The sequence below is a fragment of the Chanodichthys erythropterus genome, chromosome 19 (genome assembly GCF_024489055.1).
Source record: "Chanodichthys erythropterus isolate Z2021 chromosome 19, ASM2448905v1, whole genome shotgun sequence".
Classification (NCBI taxonomy): Eukaryota; Metazoa; Chordata; class Actinopteri; order Cypriniformes; family Xenocyprididae; genus Chanodichthys; species Chanodichthys erythropterus.
In genome coordinates, this window is record NC_090239.1 from 32,849,942 (window position 1) to 32,871,567 (window position 21,626).

The 21,626-nt window shown below is 36.9% G+C and overlaps 1 protein-coding gene across 4 annotated transcripts in view; it reads right to left on the minus strand.

Annotated features, from left to right (window-relative positions):
• The window catches only part of ccser2b (coiled-coil serine-rich protein 2b), an 88,711-nt gene extending 71,603 nt beyond the window's left edge, over positions 1–17,108 (minus strand). For 3 of the 4 annotated variants that reach the window (XM_067369372.1, XM_067369374.1, XM_067369375.1), the window contains exon 1: positions 16,845–17,108. The gene's annotated coding sequence lies outside the window, so the exon portion shown is untranslated. Of the gene's footprint in view, positions 1–6,228; positions 6,302–16,844 lie in introns of all 4 variants that reach the window. The other variant, XM_067369373.1, reaches the window with a different exon arrangement.
• Positions 17,109–21,626: the final 4,518 nt, after the last annotated feature.

Below are 21,626 nucleotides of genomic sequence, written 5' to 3' on the forward strand. Positions count from 1 at the left end.
CCGCCGCAGCATTAGGGGAATTGGTGATCCTCTGCCCATCTTGACTTCTAAGAGACACTGCCACTCTGAGAGGCTCTTTTTATACCCAAACATGTTGCCAATTGACCTAATAAGTTGCAAATTGGTCCTCCAGCTGTTCCTTATATGTACATTTAACTTTTCCGGCCTCTTATTGCTACCTGTCCCAAATATTTTGGAATGTGTAGCTCTCATGAAATCCAAAATGAGACAATATTTGGCATGACATTTCAAAATTTCTCACTTTCAACATTTGATATGTTATCTATATTCTATTGTGAATAAAATATAAGTTTATGAGATTTGTAAATTATTGCTTTTATTATTCCTTTTTTTATTCACAATTGTGTCCAAACTTTTTTGGAACCGGGTTTGTACTACGTTAGTTGACTTGTCCAATATTTAGTCATACCATCAGTTATATTATACATATATTATCTTCTTATTTTATGGGAACATGTCAAATGTCAAAATATACAAATATTCATATTCAGATATTTTATAATGACCCCCTGGCATTACGTCAAGGAACACTAGGGGTCCACGGACCCCTGGTTGGGAAACACTGCTCTAAAGAATTGGACTATAATTGTAACAAAAATTTTTGCACAACATTGAGGGTGAATTGCACCATTCCTCCCTACAAATCAGTTTTATAATATCAACATTTCTGGGTATTAGGCACTATACTAGCACAGTTTTGTTTTAGGGTTGATAAGCAAGCAACTTCATATGCAGCATTAACATAATAAATCTGATGTATAGTCAATTTTACAATGCTTTTGATTGCAGGTCATCCAGAAATTAAAATCCAGGCCATTTTATGAGTTTTATTACTTTTACTGTTTTAGCGTTAATCTACATAATACAAGGCTGTTTTTGCACTGTTCACTGTTATTCATTTTCATATTATATTTTGCTTTGTGTCCATCAAGTTCCAACAATCCATCCATTCAAACAATCCATATTCCTTTTCCACTGTAGGGTCACAGGGAGTGCTGGAGTCTATCCCAGCATGTCTTGGGCCAAAGGGAACTGACATCAACAGGGGGAAAACACGTACACTTAGCTCCTAACTTGACGATTTAGGAAAAACTCTTAAAAATAATGGGCTTGTCAGTCCTAAATTTATAACTCCTGCTCTAAGAGTATTTCACAATGCACTTCCTAAATCTAAGTCACTAAGACCAAATCACAAACAATCCTAAAATGGTTGTTGCTGGCAATCCGCCTCAGCAATCTGCCCAAACACACTGTACACTAATGAGGCAATAGCGATAGAGATTTGGGTGGTGAGCCTTTTTTAATCTGCGAAGACATAACATAAAGGTTAAATTATGTACAGGCAAAATGCATTGAATGATGGAGAATAAAACACTGTGGTCAAGTCGAAAATAATGTCCTATCATCATCAGCGGTTTTAGCCTTGTGGGCAGCTCGAACCCAAGTTCGAGTTCTGGCTTGTGGACCATTCCTGATCCAGTCCCTCCTTACTCTCTTCCACTTCGCTTCCTGTCTACTCACTTTCCTATTATAATAAAAAGGCAAAAACACCAAAAATAAATCTTTGAAAATAAATGAATAAATAAATGAATAATGTCTGATTTCCTGTGGCAGTTGTTTTCACAAGTTCACACTTACAAAATATCAAAGTGATCGATCTTTAGAGTAAACGAGTAAATAAGCATATTTGGCTACAAGCTCAGAATTTAGCTCAAACCCAGAGTACTCCCCCATATCCTGGGAATAGGAACCAGCCGAGAGCGAGGAGTCGGGATGGCGGAGGGGTGTAGAAAACTGTCAAGGTAACTAGGTGAGTATATACCCCCTTAAATTTTTCACTCTTTGTTATATTGCAGCTATTTGCTAAAATCATTTAAGTTAATTTTTTTTCCTCATTAATGTATACACAGCAGAGGTGAGACAAAGTCATTGTTATGCAAGTCACAAGTAAGTCTCAAGTCTTTGCCTTCGAGTCCCGAGTCAAGTCGAGTCAAAGATGAGGCAAGTCCCGAGTCGAGTCAAAAGTCAAAGCCAACAAGTCTCAAGTCGAGTCCAAATCCAACCATTTTAGTTTCGAGTCATTTCAAGTCCTCTTACCACAGAAATAAGATTTATACAATTTATACAATTTGTATTTATTTAAACCTCTTTTTATACAATGACATTACTCAAATACAGTAAAAAAACAGAAAATTTTAATTTTCACAATAAAATAGGGGTGCTAGGGGGGCCATGGCAAGTTGGCATGAAAAGTACAGCAAAACAAAATAATTGAATTAATTAAATAACTAAAGTAAACCAAATTAAACCAAAAATAAGTTAAACAATATTCCCATTAGTTAATATTATTATTCAAATGAAGTAAAAACGATTGAGCCTATTTTGCCGACGTTTTGCACTGGGTGGGGGCGAGGCCAACTTCACTGCACTTTATTTTATGTTTTATTATGTTTGTGTGGCCGGCAGACGTCTGCGAGGGTCTGCCGGCATTACTTTCGTTTTGTATTTGTTTATTTTGGTATTAAACCTTTGTTGAACGTTCGCCGGTTCCCGCCTCCTTCTTCCCACATTTACGAACTACGCCAAACGAAACTATCTTTGGTATCATTTTGCCAACTGGCACGTTGTTGCTTGTTGCGCTTCAGTGGTTGTCTTGCAATGTACCTGCTGCTGTCGGATCAAACCAACGTGGGACTACAGTGATTGATTGGATGTCGTGCAGGCAGCGCGCATGCTCTCTGCATGCATACAGGTGGTGCACATTTTTTTTCACAGATGCAGATACACTGAGAGCGGCGCGGCCGTGTGAACATTTTTTTTTCCCAGGTTTTCATGGAAAGTAGCAAGTCTTCTCGAGTCAAAAGGCGCAAGTCCAAGTGAAGTCACGAGTCATTGATGTTAAAGTCCATGGATTTGGGGATCCTCTGCCATTCCTCCTTGCAGATCCTCTCCAGTTCTGTCAGGTTGGATGGTAAACGTTGGTGGACAGACATTTTTAGGTCTCTCTAGAGATGCTCAATTGGGTTTAAGTAAGGGCTCTGGCTGGGCCATTCAAGAACAGTCACGGAGTTGTTGTGAAGCCACTCCTTTGTTATTTTAGCTGTGTGCTTAGGGTCATTGTCTTGTTGGAAGGTAAACATTCTGCCCAGTCTGAGGTCCTGAGCACTCTGGAGAAGGTTTTCGTCCAGGATATCCCTGTACTTGGCTGCATTCATCTTTCCCTCAATTGCAACCAGTCGTCCTGTCCCTGCAGCTGAAAAACACCCCCACAGCATGACACCACCATGCTTCACTGTTGGGACTGTGTTGGACAGGTGATGAGCAGTGCCTGGTTTTCTCCACACATACCGCTTAGAATTAAGGCCAAAAAGTTCTATCTTGGTCTCATCAGACCAGAGAATCTTATTTCTCACCATCTTGGAGTCCTTCAGGTGTTTTTTAGCAAACTCCATGCAGGCTTTCATGTGTGTTGCACTGAGGAGAGGCTTCCGTCGGGCCACTCTGCCATAAAGCCCCGACTGGTGGAGGGCTGCAGTGATGGCTGACTTTCTACAACTTTCTCCCATCTACCGACTGCTTCTCTGGAGCTCAGCCAGTGATCTTTGGGTTCTTCTTTACCTCTCTCACCAAGACTCTTCTCCCCCGATAGCTCAGTTTGGCCGGACGGCCAGCTCTAGGAAGGGTTCTGGTCGTCCCAAACGTCTTCCATTTAAGGATTATGGAGGCCACTGTGCTCTCATGAACCTTAAGTGCAGCAGAAATTGTTTTGTAACCTTGGCCAGATCTGTGCCTTGCCACAATTCTGTCTCTGAGCTCTTCAGGCAGTTCCTTTGACCTCATGATTCTCATTTGCTCTGACATGCACTGTGAGCTGTAAAGTCTTATATAGACAGGTGTGTGGCTTTCCTAATCAAGTCCAATCAATATAATCAAACACAGCTGGACTCAAATGAAGGTGTAGAACCATCTCAAGGATGATCAGAAGAAATGGAAAGCACCTGAGTTAAATATATGAGTGTCGCAGCAAAGGGTCTGAATACTTAGGACCATGTGATATTTCAGCTTTTCTTTTTTAATCTGCAAAAATGTCAACAATTCTGTGTTCTTCTGTCAATACGGGAGGGGAAAAAATGAACTTAAATGATTTTAGCAAATGGCTGCTATATAATGGCTATATTATATATATATATATATATATATATATATATATATATATATATATATATGCCTCCTCTCTAGCTGAATATGGCAACATTTTTATTTTAAAATCTTTATTTGAAAATGCAATACAAACCTTGTTCTACAATATGATTAAATAACTGACAGAAACCACTTGCCTATCATCCAATCACTGTGTGCATCGTTAGTAAGCGTGTTGACATTATCCATATAGCAACAAGGTCAACCCCACCCTTTCTCTTAGCTTAAAGGGTTAGTTCACCCAAAAATTAAAATTCTGTCATTAATTACTCATGTCGTTCCACACCCGTAATCTGTGTCATTCTCTTACGCTGTTTACGTCCAGCACTTCCAGGTTCTTCGTCAGAATGCCGGCTCAGTATTGGCAGACGCTGTTCAAGTGAGCAGCACGAAGCATGCATGTGATGCGGAAACAGGAGCCAGCCAATAATGACTCAGCATTATGGCGTATAACCTGGAAGCACTGGACGTAAACAGCATAAGAGAATGACACAGAAGGGAAGATATTGTTGAATAAAGTCATTATTTTTGCTTCGTTTTTGTGCAAAAAGTATTCTTGTTGCTTCATAACATTAAGGTTGAACCACTGCAGTCACGTTGACTATTTTAACAATGTCTTTAGTACCTTTCTGGACCTTGAAAGTGGTGGTTAAATTACTGTCTACTGAGGAGTTGTTACGGTTGCTGGTATACAACGCATACAACGAGGAGATAGAATGAATATAAGTCTTTACTTGAGGAGAAACAGGAATCCAATGGAACATACACCAACATAATACAAACGATACCGGACAACACAAGACTAGAAACATACATATATATACAAGGGACTAACAAAGGAACTAAACTAGGTGACAGGATAATAAACAAGGCACAGGTGAATCAAATGAACTAATTAACAGAACAGGGAAACTAGGTCACAAGGGCAGACAGAGACATGACATGTAACAGGAGTCAGAGAGCTCTCGGATTTCATCAAAAATATCTTAATTTGTGTTACTTAGTAAAAGTTGGTCTCAGCAGTTTTGTGAATACGTTTTAAGAGAAAACTCTTAGCTAAGAACTTTTACTGCTATTTAGGAAAACTCTTAATGGTAAGATCAAATGTTTTGTGAATACAGCTCCAGGTCTTTATTGTACAGTAAGTTTATATATACACAAGAGAACATGTGACAAGGAATACTGTCATGCAAAAATTCCAGGAAGTTCTTTTCATGGACCTATTGGATTGAATGATTGAAAATATAAGACTATCCACCTTATTTTTCACGAAAAAGTGGGCACAGCCATTTGTAACTTGTCTGGCTTCTGGTGTTATTTGCTTCCAGTTATTTTACCTGTACTAAATCATACTGTTTAAAAACATAAAAATGATAAAACATACCATTATACTGCTTTATGTTGCAAACTTTCAATTGTTATCATATTATTTTAATTTCATTTCAATCATAAACACACCGGTTTGTAGTGCAAATAGATTTACAGTTTATGGCACTTCTATTCTTCTAGTTATTTACCTATTGGTGCTAATGAATCTTGCACATTCAAAAAAAAATTCCACATTGCTTACTTCCACATTGCAAAATGTGGAAACATATCTACTGCTAAGACTCACATTTGCTTTCCCTCTCTATTTGTGTTTGTACTGTATGTTGTGCTAAGTGAGTTAATGTGTTTGCAGTCAAACTCCCAGGCACACCCATGTTTACAAAATGACACATGAGGTGGTGCACATAGACACATGCATGAGACATCAAATACTGTCTGACAAAGACTGACAATAATAAGACAAGATGACAGACATACAGTTCATATTTCTGATACACACTCACTGATAAAGTCAGAACTAAGAACACTAAGGCAAATGGTAGTGATGCTTTAACAGTCCTCCCTGCCTAGTCACACTCCACTGTATAATTTCCCACATTTAAAAAAAAAAGTAGACATGTTTTAAGACATTTGTTGAAAATTAAAGCAGTTAAAAGGGAGAGATTTTTTTATACTCACAGGTACATCAGCCAGTGCATGGCAGCAACTACAGTAGGTGGATTTAGCATATAGACATGGTCAAGATGATCTGCTGAAGTTCAAACTGAGCATCAGAATGGGGAAGAAAGGTGATTTAAGTGACTTTAAATGTGGCAAAGATGTTGGTGCCAGATGGGCTCGTCTGAGTATTTCAGAAACAGCTGATCTACTGGGATTTTCATGCTCAACCATCTGTTGGGTTTACAGAGAATGGTTTGAAAAAGAGAAAATATCCAGTGAGCGAAAGTTCTGTGGGTGAAAATGCCTTGTTGATGCCAGAGGTCAGACGAGAATGGCCAAACTGGTTCGAGCTGATAGAAAGGCAACAGTAAATCAAATAACCACTTCTTACAACTGAGGTATGCAGAAAAGCATCTCTGAACGCAACAACACATTGAACCTTGAAGCAGATGGGCCACAGAAGCAAAAGACCACACCGGGTGCCACTCCTGTCAGCTACGAACAGGAAACTGAGGCTGCAATTCACACTGGCTCATCAAAATTGGAAAATAGAAGATTGGAAAAATGCCTAGTTTGAATAGCCTCAATATCTGCTGCGACATTCAGATGGTAGGGTCAGAATTTGGCATAAACAACATGAAAGCATGGATCCATCCATATCAATAGTTTAGGCTGTTGGTGGAGGTGTAATGGTGTGGGGGATATTTTCCTGGCACACTTTGGGCCCCTTAGTACGAACTAAGCATTGTTTAAATGCCACAGCCTACCTGAGTATTGTTGTTGACCATGACTTTATAACCACAATGTACCATCTTCTGATGGCTACTTCTAGCAGGATAATGCACCATGTCACAAAGCTCAAATAATCTCAAACTGGGTTCTTGAACATGACAATGAGTTCACTATATCAAATGGCCTCCACAGTCACCAGATCTCAATCCAATTGAGCACTTTTGGGATGTGGTGGAATGGGAGATTTGCATCATGGATGCAATGTCATAGATTGTTGCTTCATTAGTAGTCCAGCACTGCAGCTACACATATCATATTCTTAGAATATGACACATATAATGTCATGTTCTAAGACAACATTGCATACACCTCCATGTAATTTTTGTCGCAGTCCTACCAACACAACGTCATTGCCATGGAAACCAACGCAGATATTCCGGAAAACTAAAGAGCCACGGGACACACAAATCAGATCTGAAGAGTTGTGATACATAGTGTGGACAGTCATCATAGATCACAAATCATTTAGATCATATTCCATATCTTTTGTCCACTTTCAACCACTTCTGTCTTGATTTCTTAAAGGGAGTGCCTATGGCTGGGTAAATGTTGCTTTTTCAGCATGGGCAGTTTTAGTTTCTGCTCTGCTAGCCGCAAAACCACGCCGAACACTGTGAGTGCGTGTTGAAATCAGGAATGATGAGAGAACATTGTGCTTGGTACCAACCAAACTTAGGTCTTCAGCTAACAAAGTTTAAATCCCATCTGGCTAGTGTGCTTGCCATAATGTTTACACATTAAGTCAGCATTTGGAGAGAATAGGCTGTTTTTTGTTGCTCTTCAAATACATTCGGCCACATTAGCATCTACACTACAAAAGCAATCCAGTCGAATACATATTTGACAACCTCTGGAAGTGGTCGAAAGTGGACAAGACCCCATTTACACCTGTATTTAGCATCAACCACTTGTGATCTGATTGACCAAAACGCATCTTAATACCAGGTGTAAAAAGGTCCTTAATGTCTAAAGGACTGTTCCATGGGTGCATGTGCAATAGGCTAATTCTAATTTTTTACATTTTTTTCAAACAAGCAGTGAAAAAAAACAAAACACATTATTTAAACCCTTTCGAATAAAGATTTGTAAAGCTTATGTATTATACAAAATTATCTTTAAATACAGTATGCTGAAAAAGTGACATTTTTTTGCTGAGTTTTAAAAATACATACATATAATAGTATGCATGTTAAACATATGTGTGTGTAACATACAGTATATAACCTGTAGCAGTAGCAATCTAATAATAACTGGCAAGTCCTCAAATGACATACAGTCTCAAACATCATTGTTTCCTCCTTCTTATATAAATCTCATTTGTTTAAAAGACCTCCAAAGAACAGGCGAATCTCAACATAACACCGACTATTACGTAACAGTCGGGATCATTAATATGTATGCCCCCAATATTTGCATATGCCAGCTCATGTTCAAGGCACTACGCAAGGGCAGGCAGTATTAACGTCTGTATGTGCACAGCTGAATCATCAGACTAGGTAAGCAAGCAAGGACAATAGCGAAAAATGGCAGATGGACCAATAACGGACATGATCCATGATATTTTTAGTGATTAGTGACGAGAATTTAAAGGGGCCGCAGCCTGAATTGGCGCATATTTAATGATGCCCCAAAATAGGCAGTTAAAAAAAAAAATGAATAAAAAAAAAAATCTATGGGGTATTTTGAGCTGAAACTTCACAGACACATTCAGGGGACACCTTAGACTTATACTACATCTTTTGAAAACACGTTCTACGGCACCTTTAAATACTTCACAAATTGAATGTATTTATTTATTTTCTTTTATTTACTTTTTTATTTGAAAATATATGGATACAATCCAAAAGATAAGATTATTCATTTACATTCCTGTGACACACATTTGAATTATGAATAGTCTGTATTATATGGCAAATTGGCATGTTGCTCGGCAACTGTAATTAAATAATCTCCACTTTATATTACGCCCTTAATAACAAGTTCTTCCTCGTCTTGACTTGTTTGATGCATATCCTAATCTGTTTTTACAATTTTTCTTTTCCGTGTTTCTTCTCATGTGTAATGTAAATCATTTCTGCTCAAATACAGAATATCTACTATGGTACAAACAGTATAATCTCTGAAGAGTATATACTATCATACCACCATGCCCTTCACTAAGCAAATTATTAATGGCACAGACAACATAACCACAACCTTCTAAACAGTTACAGTCCTGCTATTACAAAAAAGATTGTCTTCTATTACAGGTGTAAAAGGTTACAGGGGTGGTTCAGTGGTTTTTTTCTAGGCTTGATTGTGTTTTTGGGGTGCAGTTTAACATGTCTTAATACGTATTTTTCATATATTTTACCTTTATTCTACACCTCTGTATCCACTGTCATTTGAACGGCTCGTTTGACTTCCTACTTCTAAGATACCCCTCCCTCCGAAATACGCAATGTGCTCAGATTGGTTGGCAGATTGGTTAGCAGGCCCAGTGTATCGTGGTTCGCTGAAGCGTCCGGAAACGCCACGCCCCTTACCATCCACTGTTGCTTCAGTGAAAATGTAAATAATAGCGTCTAAATTGCTGTATCAAAATGAGCCCGAATTAGACCCATATGAAGAGGGTCAAGCTGCAATCGCTGCTTTTAAAGGACGTTTATGAATGCTATTTCATTTAGTACTTGTGTCAAAGTGTTTAGATGTTTATTAGCTTTCAATATACAGTTTTATCCTGATTAAAGCTTTACTGTAGCCGAATACATGACTGAGTAGTCACATTTTTGTAAAGGTAGAGTTTAATTTATAGCATGAACAACTGTTTGTCTATGAACATAGACGTTTGCTGGTGTTTGTAGAATTTAGCTAACTGGCTAGTGAAGCAAAAACGATTTGCTCTTTGTATATGTCCTTGATGCAACCAAAAATAGCATCAGAACTATAGGTTTAAAAGACAAAACAATAAAACATACTTACAGTTTGAAGCCAATAAACAGCAGCTTCTGCTTTTAAAGTGGGAACTGCTTCATCTTTCAGTAAAAGCCTTTGTGCAAATCCAGCATTGAACTCGTATAGATTCTGTAAGCTGTCTTCAGCCCACTTTGTTGTGTGTTCCCAGGGGCTTGTTTTGCAGGGTTTATGATGTCACCAATCCGGGAAGAAGCTTGTTGTAGTCCAAACTGGCCGTTTTTGTAGGCATCAAACTGCCATAACTTTAAAAGACAATATCTCCATTTGCATTGAACTTTGAGCGCTGTAACTTTGCAGATACTGTTTATGCTCAAGCAGCAACATTACAAACTAACTAAAGTTAGAAAAGTGAAATCGCATTTAACCACCCCTTTAAAAGGTTAGCCTAAGACATGCTGATAATGATAGTGATAATGAGGAATATTTAAACAAAAAAAGGAATATTTTTCTATTAAAAATGTGCCTAGGCAAAACTATACATAATTTCAGCTGGAAGTTGCAGTGAATTTTAACACTAATGGCAGTAAAACAACAATTCATTCATTCACTTTAACACAAATTATGACTAGAGGGGCAGATTATTGATAACTACTTAATTCCATACGGTCCCTTGACAATACTATGTTATGACATCAAAATACTTTTACCATAGTGCATGGTTTGTAAACTACAAACTTGTTTGCATTACATAATCAGCTGTATGACTTTTCTAGTAGTAAACTTGCTTGGTAGCTCACCTGGTACAGCATTGCACTCGCAACGCAAACCACTTGTGTACGAGTCCAGTGAAGCACCAGTCACAATAATAGAGCTCAAAGACTTGAACAACCAAGTCATGACATGGTTGCTTTAACAAATGGGCTTTTATCTCACATCACGGTTAGGTTTAGTGTAGGTGCTACATTATTTTCAAATGGGATAAGAGCATTAATCTTTAGCGACACTCACTGGACATTTCTGAAATGCCACAATACTTATAGCAACCAACAAAATAAAACATTGCCAGATTCATGTTCACACACTGGACATTTTACTTTGAAAGTGTTTGAAACGTACAATAAGCAATGTAACATGATTTGCTGAAATGCTGCTACAGGCATGTCAAAGGGCCTGCATTGGACATATTTTTATGATATGTGTGAAAGTGACACAATGAAATATTGACTAAATAAAGAACATTTTCATCAAAAGAAAAAAACTCACTTAAGGGAAAAAAAAAAAACTAAATATGAATACAACAGAGTTAAAAAAAAAAAAGTAAGCCTATACCGCCCTGCTAAAGGCGAAAGTCACCTTCAAATGAGGTGTTACGTATCATACAGGTCTTTATATAGCTTTCTGTTTCCACTGAACGGTCTAAAAAATCATATGTAGCAGTCAACAGAGATGATGCACCCTCCAGCCTCCATGAAAAAAGGAAGTATACATCATCTCATAGTCACAAGATCATTATATAACACACACATTATCTCTCTGAGGATGTTCATCAAATTATCTCCCAAAACTTTTTCATAATCAACAGAATAATATGCAGAAGAATATAATGTACAAATCCATAAACAACTTTTGTGGGGGGTTTTCTTCAGTTTTGGACCTTGTCAGACAATGACTTTTATGCAAAAGAGCAATGAGGGAAAAAAGCGTTCTGAAATGGCATGGGGGTGCATAACTGATAATAGAGCGTTCATTTTTAAGTGAACTTATCTTATTAAGGCACTGCAAAAGGTGAATAACAGAAAATTTACATTGGCTATTTTTAATCAGATTGGGACAAAGAATTAAAAAATAAAATAAATCACACATATTTTTTCTTTCAGCTTTTAAAGCAACTCAGAAGCATTTAAACAAGCACTACTCTCTCTGTTGACTAAACCCTACAGCAAAAAAAAAAAATCATTCTCATCACACCCCTCTCTGGCCTAATATTCAACTTTGGAGTCTGCCAGCTAAAACCAGCTTCATCGTCATCGGAAGAGTAAATCAACTGTGTTGTTAGATAACGTAATTGGCACCTAGCTGTCCTTGTTTGTAGGTATATAGCATAGCTAACATTATATAAAGATGGGCAGAAGCTCTCCAATCTGTGAAAGAGTGTGTAAAAAGATTGTGGAATGCTTTGTTTCTCAACGTCAAATTGCAAAGGCTTTGCAAATCTCATCATCTACAGTGTGTAACATCGTCAAAAGATTCAGAGAAACTGAAGAAATCTCTGTGCGTAAGGGACAAGGCCGAAGACCTTTATTGGATGCCCGTGGTCTTCGGGCCCTCAGACGACTGCATCACTCATCGCATGATTGGGTCTATGACATTACTAAATGGGGCCAGGAATACTTCCAGAAACCACAGTCGGGAAACACAGTCTGCTGTGCCATCTGCAGATGCCAACTAAAGCTCTATCATCCAAAAAGTAAGCCATATGTGAACATGGTCCAGAAGCCCCGTCATGTCCTGTGGGCCAAGGCTCATTTAAAATGGACTGTTTCAAAGTGGAAAAGTGTTCTATGGTCAGACGAGTCCAAATTTGACATTCTTGTTGGAAATCACAGACACCGTGTCGTCCGGGCTATAGAGGAGAGAGACCTTCCAGCATGTTATCAACGTTCAGTTTAAAAGCCAGCATCTCTGATGGTATGAGGGTGCATAAGTTCATACAGTATGGGCAGCTTGCATGTTTTGGAAGGCACTATGAATACTGAAAGTTATATAAAGGTTTTAGAGCAACATATGCTCCCATCCAGATGACGTCTATTTCAGGGAAGGCCTTGTGTATTTCAGTAGGACAATGCAAAACCACATACTCGTAGAAGAGTCCAGGTGCTGATTTGGCCTGCCTGCAGTCCAGATCTTTCACCTAGAGAATATCTGGTGCATCATTCGTTAAAAAATACGGCAAAGACACCACAAACTATTCAGCAGCTGGAAACCTATAACAGGCAAGAACTCCAACACCAAAACTCCAGAAACACATAACCTCGTGCCCAGACGTCTTCAAACTGTTTTGAAAAGAAGAGGAGATGCTACACCATGATAAACATGCCCCCATCCCAACTATTTTGAGACCTGTAACAGGCATCAAGTAGAAATGAGCTAATTTTGTGCATAAAATTTTAAAATTTTAAAACATGTTAAAAACATGTTAGGTTACCTATGTTCTATTGTGAAAAAAATATTGGCTCATGTGATTTGAAAGTCTTTTAGTTTTCATTTTATTCAAATTTAAAACATTCCTGGAATTCTGGTTGTATTTCTTGCTGTGCATATTTGATGGCCCATGAAATGCTGGGAAAACAAATGCATGCAATATGTAAAAAAAAAAAAGAAGAAGAAAAAAAAATCCTTATTTTATGTTGCTACCTTTGTCTATTGACTTGCTCTATTTCAGAGCACCTAATCTGAACAAATCAGCTGATGTGCAGACAATGAGGCAACAAAGCTGCATCAAGCAAATTTTGCATAGTTTGTCTGAACTAAACAAACAAGTCACAATAACTAGGCCAATGTGTAAATAATGCACACAAAAATGTGCCTGTGTGAAACAAGTGAATATAGTAACCTGTACATCTAATCCTCCTTTAGCAGCAACAACCAACAAACATTTTTCTGTTGTAGCTTAAGACTATCACAACAGGGTGAATTTTTGACTATTGCCCTCTATGCAAACAAAGACTATATATAGAAAGACGATGCATTTATATCACTAAGTATATGGGAGAAAGTGCAAAACGCATTATAGCGGAATAAATCCGATTTCATTGGTGATTTATTCGTAAGCTTAGTGAACAGCTTTGGAGAATTTGATGTTTCCCCATTCAAAGGGATGTGAGCTGTACTATGACTGAAATAGCTGCCCGAGAGGTATTTCAAAATGGCCACCGAGTGAAATGACCGGTCTTAAAGTGACTTTGATACAAATCAAATATCAGGTCATGCCACAGCATCTCAGTTATGTTATGGTCAGGACTCTAACTTGGCCATTCCAAAACAAGAATCTTCATTTTTTTTAAACCATCATGGACTGCTGGCCTGACATTCTCATGTAAAATGTCTTGACACCTTTGAATGAATTATACCTTCAGTGATAACCTATACATGCACACCATTACACTGATAACTACCAAAAAAAAAATCGGCTTATTGAAACTATACCCTCCTCACCAGTTTACATGCAAACCAATAACCCGGCAATGCAAAAAAAAAAATAATAATAATAATTTTTAAATCATTTCATTCTCTGGTAGTGACATCAAAACAGATATTCCATTTGTTCTGCAATTTGTGATACTAAATAAAGCATTAAAAATCCCAGAGTTCTCCAAAATGTCAGTGGGAAACTTGTACAGACTCATATTCTTCTCTTATGTTTGCAGTTTCTACAACAGTACCAGTTCTCCTTCAGCTGCAAAAGCCATTGTTATTTTAAATCTATTTCTAATAAACTGTAAAGTGTTTCTTTTTTTTTATTTTCTGATGCCTTCTCATAGACCAGAATCTACTTCAGATGCTGACCTTTTACTAGAATGTTACTTTGCACGGGAATTAAGTATTTGATATATTGTTGAAATAAAGGTTATTTTTAACAAATGTTATGTTGTATCGTAACTGCTGCTAGGAAATGCTGTTAACTCATTAATGAAAGCCATACTAATGATAACTATCTAATAACCATCTAATACAACAATTACATAACCACAATAAATAACTGTACAAGGCCGTAGAAATCTGTATTCAGAATGAACAATTCTTTGTCCATCAGCTGTGCTGATGTTCGCTACTATATAAGAAAATTAATGTAACTTGCTCTTACTTTAAGTAAACGGGAAAAATTCCCAACTTTACATTAAAAAACAATTGTAAGAAGTTTTTATTTTAACACACTTAATATACAAAAATGGTGATTGGATGGGTAATGATTACTCACTTCATCCATTAAGATAAATGAGCATGAAAAAACAAATGTGCCTATATTGGATCTGTGCATTAGGCTTAAAATTTGTATGTTGTTGATGTAATTTGTGAATAAACATATGATATAAAAAAGCATGAATTTATTTTAATATCTTTCTTGAGATTTCTAATGTTGTTTTTGAGAACTGTGAAAATTAAAAAAACATTATTTACAGAAAAAAAAATTATTGTTATCATGATATAAGATTGATAATATTCACATTTTTCAATTCACATTTATTTGTATAGTGCTTTTCATGATACATATCGTTTCAAAGCAGAGAATGAGCTCCTTACATTACCCTACCCTACTGTCAAAGATGCTAAATATCTGTCTTATAATGATCTCTCATCACATATAAATTAAAATGCTAGGTATACATCTTAAGGGTTAATAGGTTGGCAAAGCATAAATGTATCTATGCACTGATGGCACAACTGGGACATTTCTTTACCATGCACAGACACCCTCTGGCTTGCCCAGGCTACTGCACAAACCACACCCAACCACCACAAACCCTGCCAGAGAGGCCAAAGCATGAATTATCTATGGAGATCAGATATCGGAGAAAGCCAAGAACAGCAGAGAGTAGAGTTTATATTGGGGTGGGGTGGGGTGGGGGGGGACACACGCAGTAATTATATTGAGCACATGGTTCTTTTAATCCAGCATGTTCTGAACCACAGCAAACAAACCTGCAGGACCCTGCTAACTAGCACAGAGTAAAGCTTAACTTATTGATAATCATATTAGACAAAAAAAGTAGTTAATCCCCTTCTTCTCATTAAAAACACGTGAGAGTAAGCAAAGATCAGCATGGTCATTATTTGCTTCATACAGGCTAGACTAAAAGACATCTATAAGCATTACGCAATCATGAATCATTAAAGATTATAAGAGATCATTACTGGCCTCATAGTTTTGGCCACATCAGTATCAGTCCTTTTGTAGCAAGGGAGTGTCACATTACTTAACGGCCATCATTACCTGTGTCTGACCTTCAAACCTTTAAAATGCCACAAAAGTGTTCATATCATCTGCTTGAATTGTTCTTATCACACAGACAAGAAGGTTGCATTAACATTAATTGTTGTTTTTGTTGGTTTGCTCTTTGGACCAATCAATCGGCATAGCTATCATGGAAAATGCTTAAAAAATGCTTCACCCAATTGATCAGGGAAAAAATCAGCACATTAAAATGTAAATCTCAAATTAGTATCCAATAATAATCCAATCAAAAGAGCACTGATATAAAAATCCAGACATGTGACAGACATGTGATTTGACGTATACTGCATGTTATCATTCTCTGATAGTCATTCTACAACTGCGGTCATCAAAAAGATTTATTAATACAGCAGAGAAGATTTGATTAATTGTTTTTTATTAATAAATGTTTTTGAGGGCAATCTAAATGTAGGATTTTTGAAACAAAAATAATAATTAATCATCGGCTGTCATGTTCTTTGCCAGTCAAGGAGTTCTTCTTTTAATTATAAATATTTTCAAAGACAAAAATTATTGTGAAACACTGGTGAAAATATAAAATAATTATTTCAAAAAGTATATTTCATACAAAATATGTAGTCAATTGTAAAATAATGTTTTATAAATAGTACCTGGCTGCATTATAAAAAAATGGATATTTACATTCTCGTCAGTGACTTTCAAAGAAAAGAAATGCAAACAACAATAATAATACTATTATTGCAAATCTTAAGCATTAAATTTTAAAAATGTGTATGTTCAAAAAAAAGAGTTTACGTGAAAGTTTTTCCATATCGCTGTGAGTAAAAACATCTGCCATTGAATGACCGGGAATGTAAACAATGTCAAAAACACTTCAATTCAAATGATAAAGCCACTACGAGCAAACTATAGTCTATATCAACGTAGATAATAAATACAAAAGACAAATGAACAGTGAAAAGGGAACCCACACCTTATCTGAACGGCTGCCTGTACGATTTCATCCGACTGAATGCGAGTACAGCTGGGCGTGGAAATCCACCATAGGAGTCAAGCCCGCTTACTGTCACTGGTAAAGCGGTGGCCCGATCCGATGGTTAGTCGATACTAAATATGCAGTTGTCGACTGGAGGACTGATTCTTCTCATCACATTCTATGTTATTGTGGAAGTATGTCCTACCGGCATGAGAGCATGTTGTGTAAAAACAGCTGACACTGACGTCGGCATTCCTCATACTGCGGGTATACCCGGAAATAGGCGTCACTTAGCGGCGTGGTCGTTGTTTCTGGCTGCGTCCGAAATCTGAGAAATGCTGCCTCCGCAGGCAGGATAAGGATGTGCTGTAGGAAGAACATATTTAAAAGCATACAAGTTTCAATAAAAATGAAATTAAAGTGTATTTTAGTTTACCAGAAATTATTGTCATTTGAACCATATTTCAGTGACGATAGAAGAAATTATGAAATTACATTTAAGTCCTACTTAAGCGGGTCGAAAAAAGCACTCTAAATTTGAGCTAATTTTAACATAAATGTTAGCCCATAATACATTTTCATCTCATTGCAATGAACATGCAATGTCCGAAAACATTACATTCAGTTCACTCTCAAGTATATTCTTTAAAGTAGATTATGTTTTAATAAGAATTACACTTTTTAAAAGTGTAGGCTACACTTTTTCAAGACACGATTTGAAGAAACTTTAAGCTATGAGCTTCTTACGATATCAAGTAGCCTGTCAGCTACATTACATGTTAGTAACAAAAAGTAGATAACTACACTGAAGATAGGGGGTAAGGGGCAATGTACTTTAAAAATTGTATGTTTATGTAATTTCATCATAGCCGTGCATTATTTCTTTGTCTTAACAACAATAAAAGGTTTTTAATGAATCTCTAAATGAGTGAAAGTGTTACACACCACACAGATAGATGTAGGCTACTAACAGAATATTGAATAACAGAAGCATAAGCTGCTATAAAAAGGAGCATAAAATGCCACTAAAGACTTGATGTCCCAGATGGGACTTCTGCGCACTGGGACTCCTTTCTTGTATCTTTATTAGGCTCCACAGCTCATACTGAATTGTCTTCTTGTTGGCTCTGTGTATTTAGTGGTTTGATTCTCATTCATCTAGTTATCACTATGAGATTTCCAGCCTGAGTCAGCAGTGCTGGCAGACTTTGATAACAGCCATGGTAATTTGCTCATGTTACCTTTAAATGTAAAAATTCCTTTATTTATTTTTTCAGTATTTACTGACCCCGATGTTTCTCCAAACCCATATGAATTGTTTTTCCTGTGGAACAAAAACTTTTTTTTTCTTTTTTTTAAATGAATCTTTACACAGCTTTTTGCACACAATACAAGTTCATGTCTGTCAATAAGAAGTGCAAAATACCAAAGTTTACAATGCACTGAACATGACTGAATTGGAAGAGTATGTGAACCTGGTCTTTTTTTTCTTTTTTTGTAACATGGAGAGGGGTGTCATGCACCTGAGTTTCCTATTCTTTGAAAGCATTTATTTAAATGGATCATGTCAAATGTCTTATGATCCCACTAAGATCCACTTATAATGTTTGTTGAGATTGTTTAAATGAGCTGAATGATGACATCACTGTTTTCTGAAGAGCTGCTTTACAGCTGAATTGAATTCAATAATTTATGAACTTTACAGTTATTGAACTGAACTGAATCAACACTGAACTGACTTCAGCTGAATAATGACAGTATACTGTCTTAGAGCTGCTTTACAGCAGAACTGGATTGTTTGCATCATTGTTATCTTCCTGTTTAACACTATAAAGTTGCTTTGAAATAATCTGTACTGTATTAAGTGCAGTAATAGGTTACAGATTACAAGTTACCCTTTTCTTTTTTTTATTAAAGTAATGTAACTAATTACATTGGATTACTTTTCTAAATTTCTAATGAATGTTTTCAACTGTTAAACATTTAAACCAGGCAGGGTTAACCTTACAGTAGTTCTCAACACTGATTACTGTCAGACTTTCAAAATCCTTCATCACTTAAATTAAGATCATAATAGTTTAATTTGAAAGAGCACAGCCACCACAAAATCAGATTTTAGTATCACCTTACTAAAGAGCCTTTAAATGGCAGGAGAAGGCATTGTGCACATCAAAAACAGGCAAAGCAGCTTTTTCCTAGCTTTTTACAGAAAATATTCAGATGTAACTCCCTTTTTAATCATTAACATTTTCATAAGTAACTAATTTAATTACACATTTTTTTTCTCAATGAATTATAGTTACATTTATTTTGTAATTAAATTACGTAATGCCATTACATGTAACTTTACTCTCGACATTAAAATGCTATTATAAACAAAGATGTCTTGACTTTTTAAAAAAAAGCAAAAATTCCTTTTTCAAAACAAAGCAAATGTGGCTGTGATGACTTGATGACTTCTTTCCAGTCTTGAAGTCTCTCATGTTCTTGCTCAGACGTGGACAGGCTCTGAGGTCTCTGGTGTGGCGGCTTGAGTTCCCTGACAGGTTGGAGTTGGTCTTCAGGCTTCAGGTTGAGTCTCGAGCTCAAGCCATCCACCAAGGACAGCAAGTTTGTTATTTCCTATCCAATACAAAGATTATATGGACAAGTCAACACATGAATGTTTTTTAGAGCTGATTTACAACAGAATTGAATTCTGTTTGCATCACAGATTCTGCTATTTTCCTGTTTATTACAGTGAAACAATCTGGATTGCATAAAGTGCTATCTAAATGAAGGTGACTTGACTTGACATTACACTGAACACAAATTTGAAAATCTCATTACAAATAATAAAATACAGAAATAAAGACAAGTAATAATAATCGTACTCTGTCTGTTACATTTCCTCACACCTGAAATCACTGATCGAGTGAATCTCCTGAACTTCTCCAATCCAGATCATTTCTAATCCATTGATTTTGGATCCCGGGTTAGGCACTGGCTAATCAGATCCCTGCATTCTGCAAAAATTTAAATAAGAAAGAGAGCTGGTTAGTCATGACCATGTGACTTGGCATCTATGAAAACAGCACCTAAAACATGATTAATATAATGTAAAATGTTCCTTATCTTTCCTTTAAAAGTGAAGTATGTAGTTTCTGTGACACTAGTGACACCGAGCGGAATTACAAAATAAAGCACGTTTTCCAAAAACCTTGCAAACATCCCTTTCTCGCAACCTAAACATCACAAACGCAGCTCTTACTGGTTCTTGTGAAGGCATGTTTCAGGTCCAATACTTTTGGCTGTGCTGCATTTGTCTTTGTTAAACTGTGTTTTTCTGAACGGGTGCACGATGATGCTACAGTATATGGTATTAAAGCACGCTTTTTAGCGTGTAGCATCACAATGTTCTGTTCACTTTGACGTGTTCATTAATCTTTGAAGATATACAGTAAATGCAGCGAATTTTGACGTTCACCACTGTAACTAAAGCTGAATTTCCTTTCCCATAGCTCCGCCTGCTACAGTAGCCACGGCCCAAACTCTCGCTACACATTGAGCTATAAAAAAATCATACATACTTCACCTTATGTATATAAGCGTTTCTGTTATAACTGTTTCTGTGCAAAGCCTTTGCTTTGAATTAAAATTTTTCCAAACTGTGCAGCTTAGAATAATATATATATTTTTTAAAAGTGAGCAGGTGTTAAGGAAGTTAAAGTTAATAGTCTGCACAGAATGCAGCCATTTTATCAATGTTTTTCTGCATCCTGATCCTGAAGAGAGGATTGTTCTTGACAGGCTCCTTCTCCACAACCGGTTTAAGGTACCTAAGATCAGCAAAAAGTGTTCAGAGATGAGAAGTTATGAACAGTTTTTAAATGCTAAGTCAAATCTGTTCTGTATTGTATTTAGATAACAAACCTGATTTTAGACAATAAACCTTTTTGTTTTAGGTCATCTCATAAGTTGTGGAGACAAGAGCACCCTCTCACAGCCACCAAGGAAGTACTCTTTAGTCAGCTTAGCATGTGGCAGGTTTACACAAGTGTCCTCTCCATCCCTCCAGTTCTTAGCGTCTTGTGAGGCTGGCCATCTCTGGTAGCATCTGGCACCAGGCTTGAGGCATCGATATTTGCGTCTTGTGGTATTGCTGCCTGGGGATGAGTACATAGTTTTTTGTCCATAGTTAATTTCTTTGCCCTTCTTTTTTATTGATGCTCCCTATCATTAACACCCCAATCACAGAGCTGCCCTTCCACAAAAGTTCCTATCTTGGACAGCCTGGACTCCAAGCTACCAATCTTGGTTGACGAGGTCCTAGAGCTCCATGTCTTGGTCGCCCCAGAGGTTCCTGTATCAGTCAGAGCTGGTACTCTATGCCACCTCAGTCGCAGGGATCCCTGTTGAAGACATGTAATGTCTAATTGGTCAAACACAAGTTAGAGGAGTTTAAAATACTCAGAAGTCTGATGCAAATAATTGCCTTTTGAAATAACTTTTTGGAATAAAACCAAGGTGACATTTTTAACAGTGTACATTATTAAAATCAAAAGTTGTATCTGCTATTATTAATAGCTAACATGAACTAACAATGAACAGTTGTATTCTGAATCAAGCTATTGTTAGTTAATGTTAGCCTAATTGCATTAACAAACCAATGGGACTATATTGTAAAGGGTTACCTATTGTTCTTTATAGTTGTATTGCATTTTAATCTGTTTGAAACATTTGTTTGCGTTATACATTTTTTGTGTAATGTTTTACTGTATATTTCAATGTTCAGAGTTA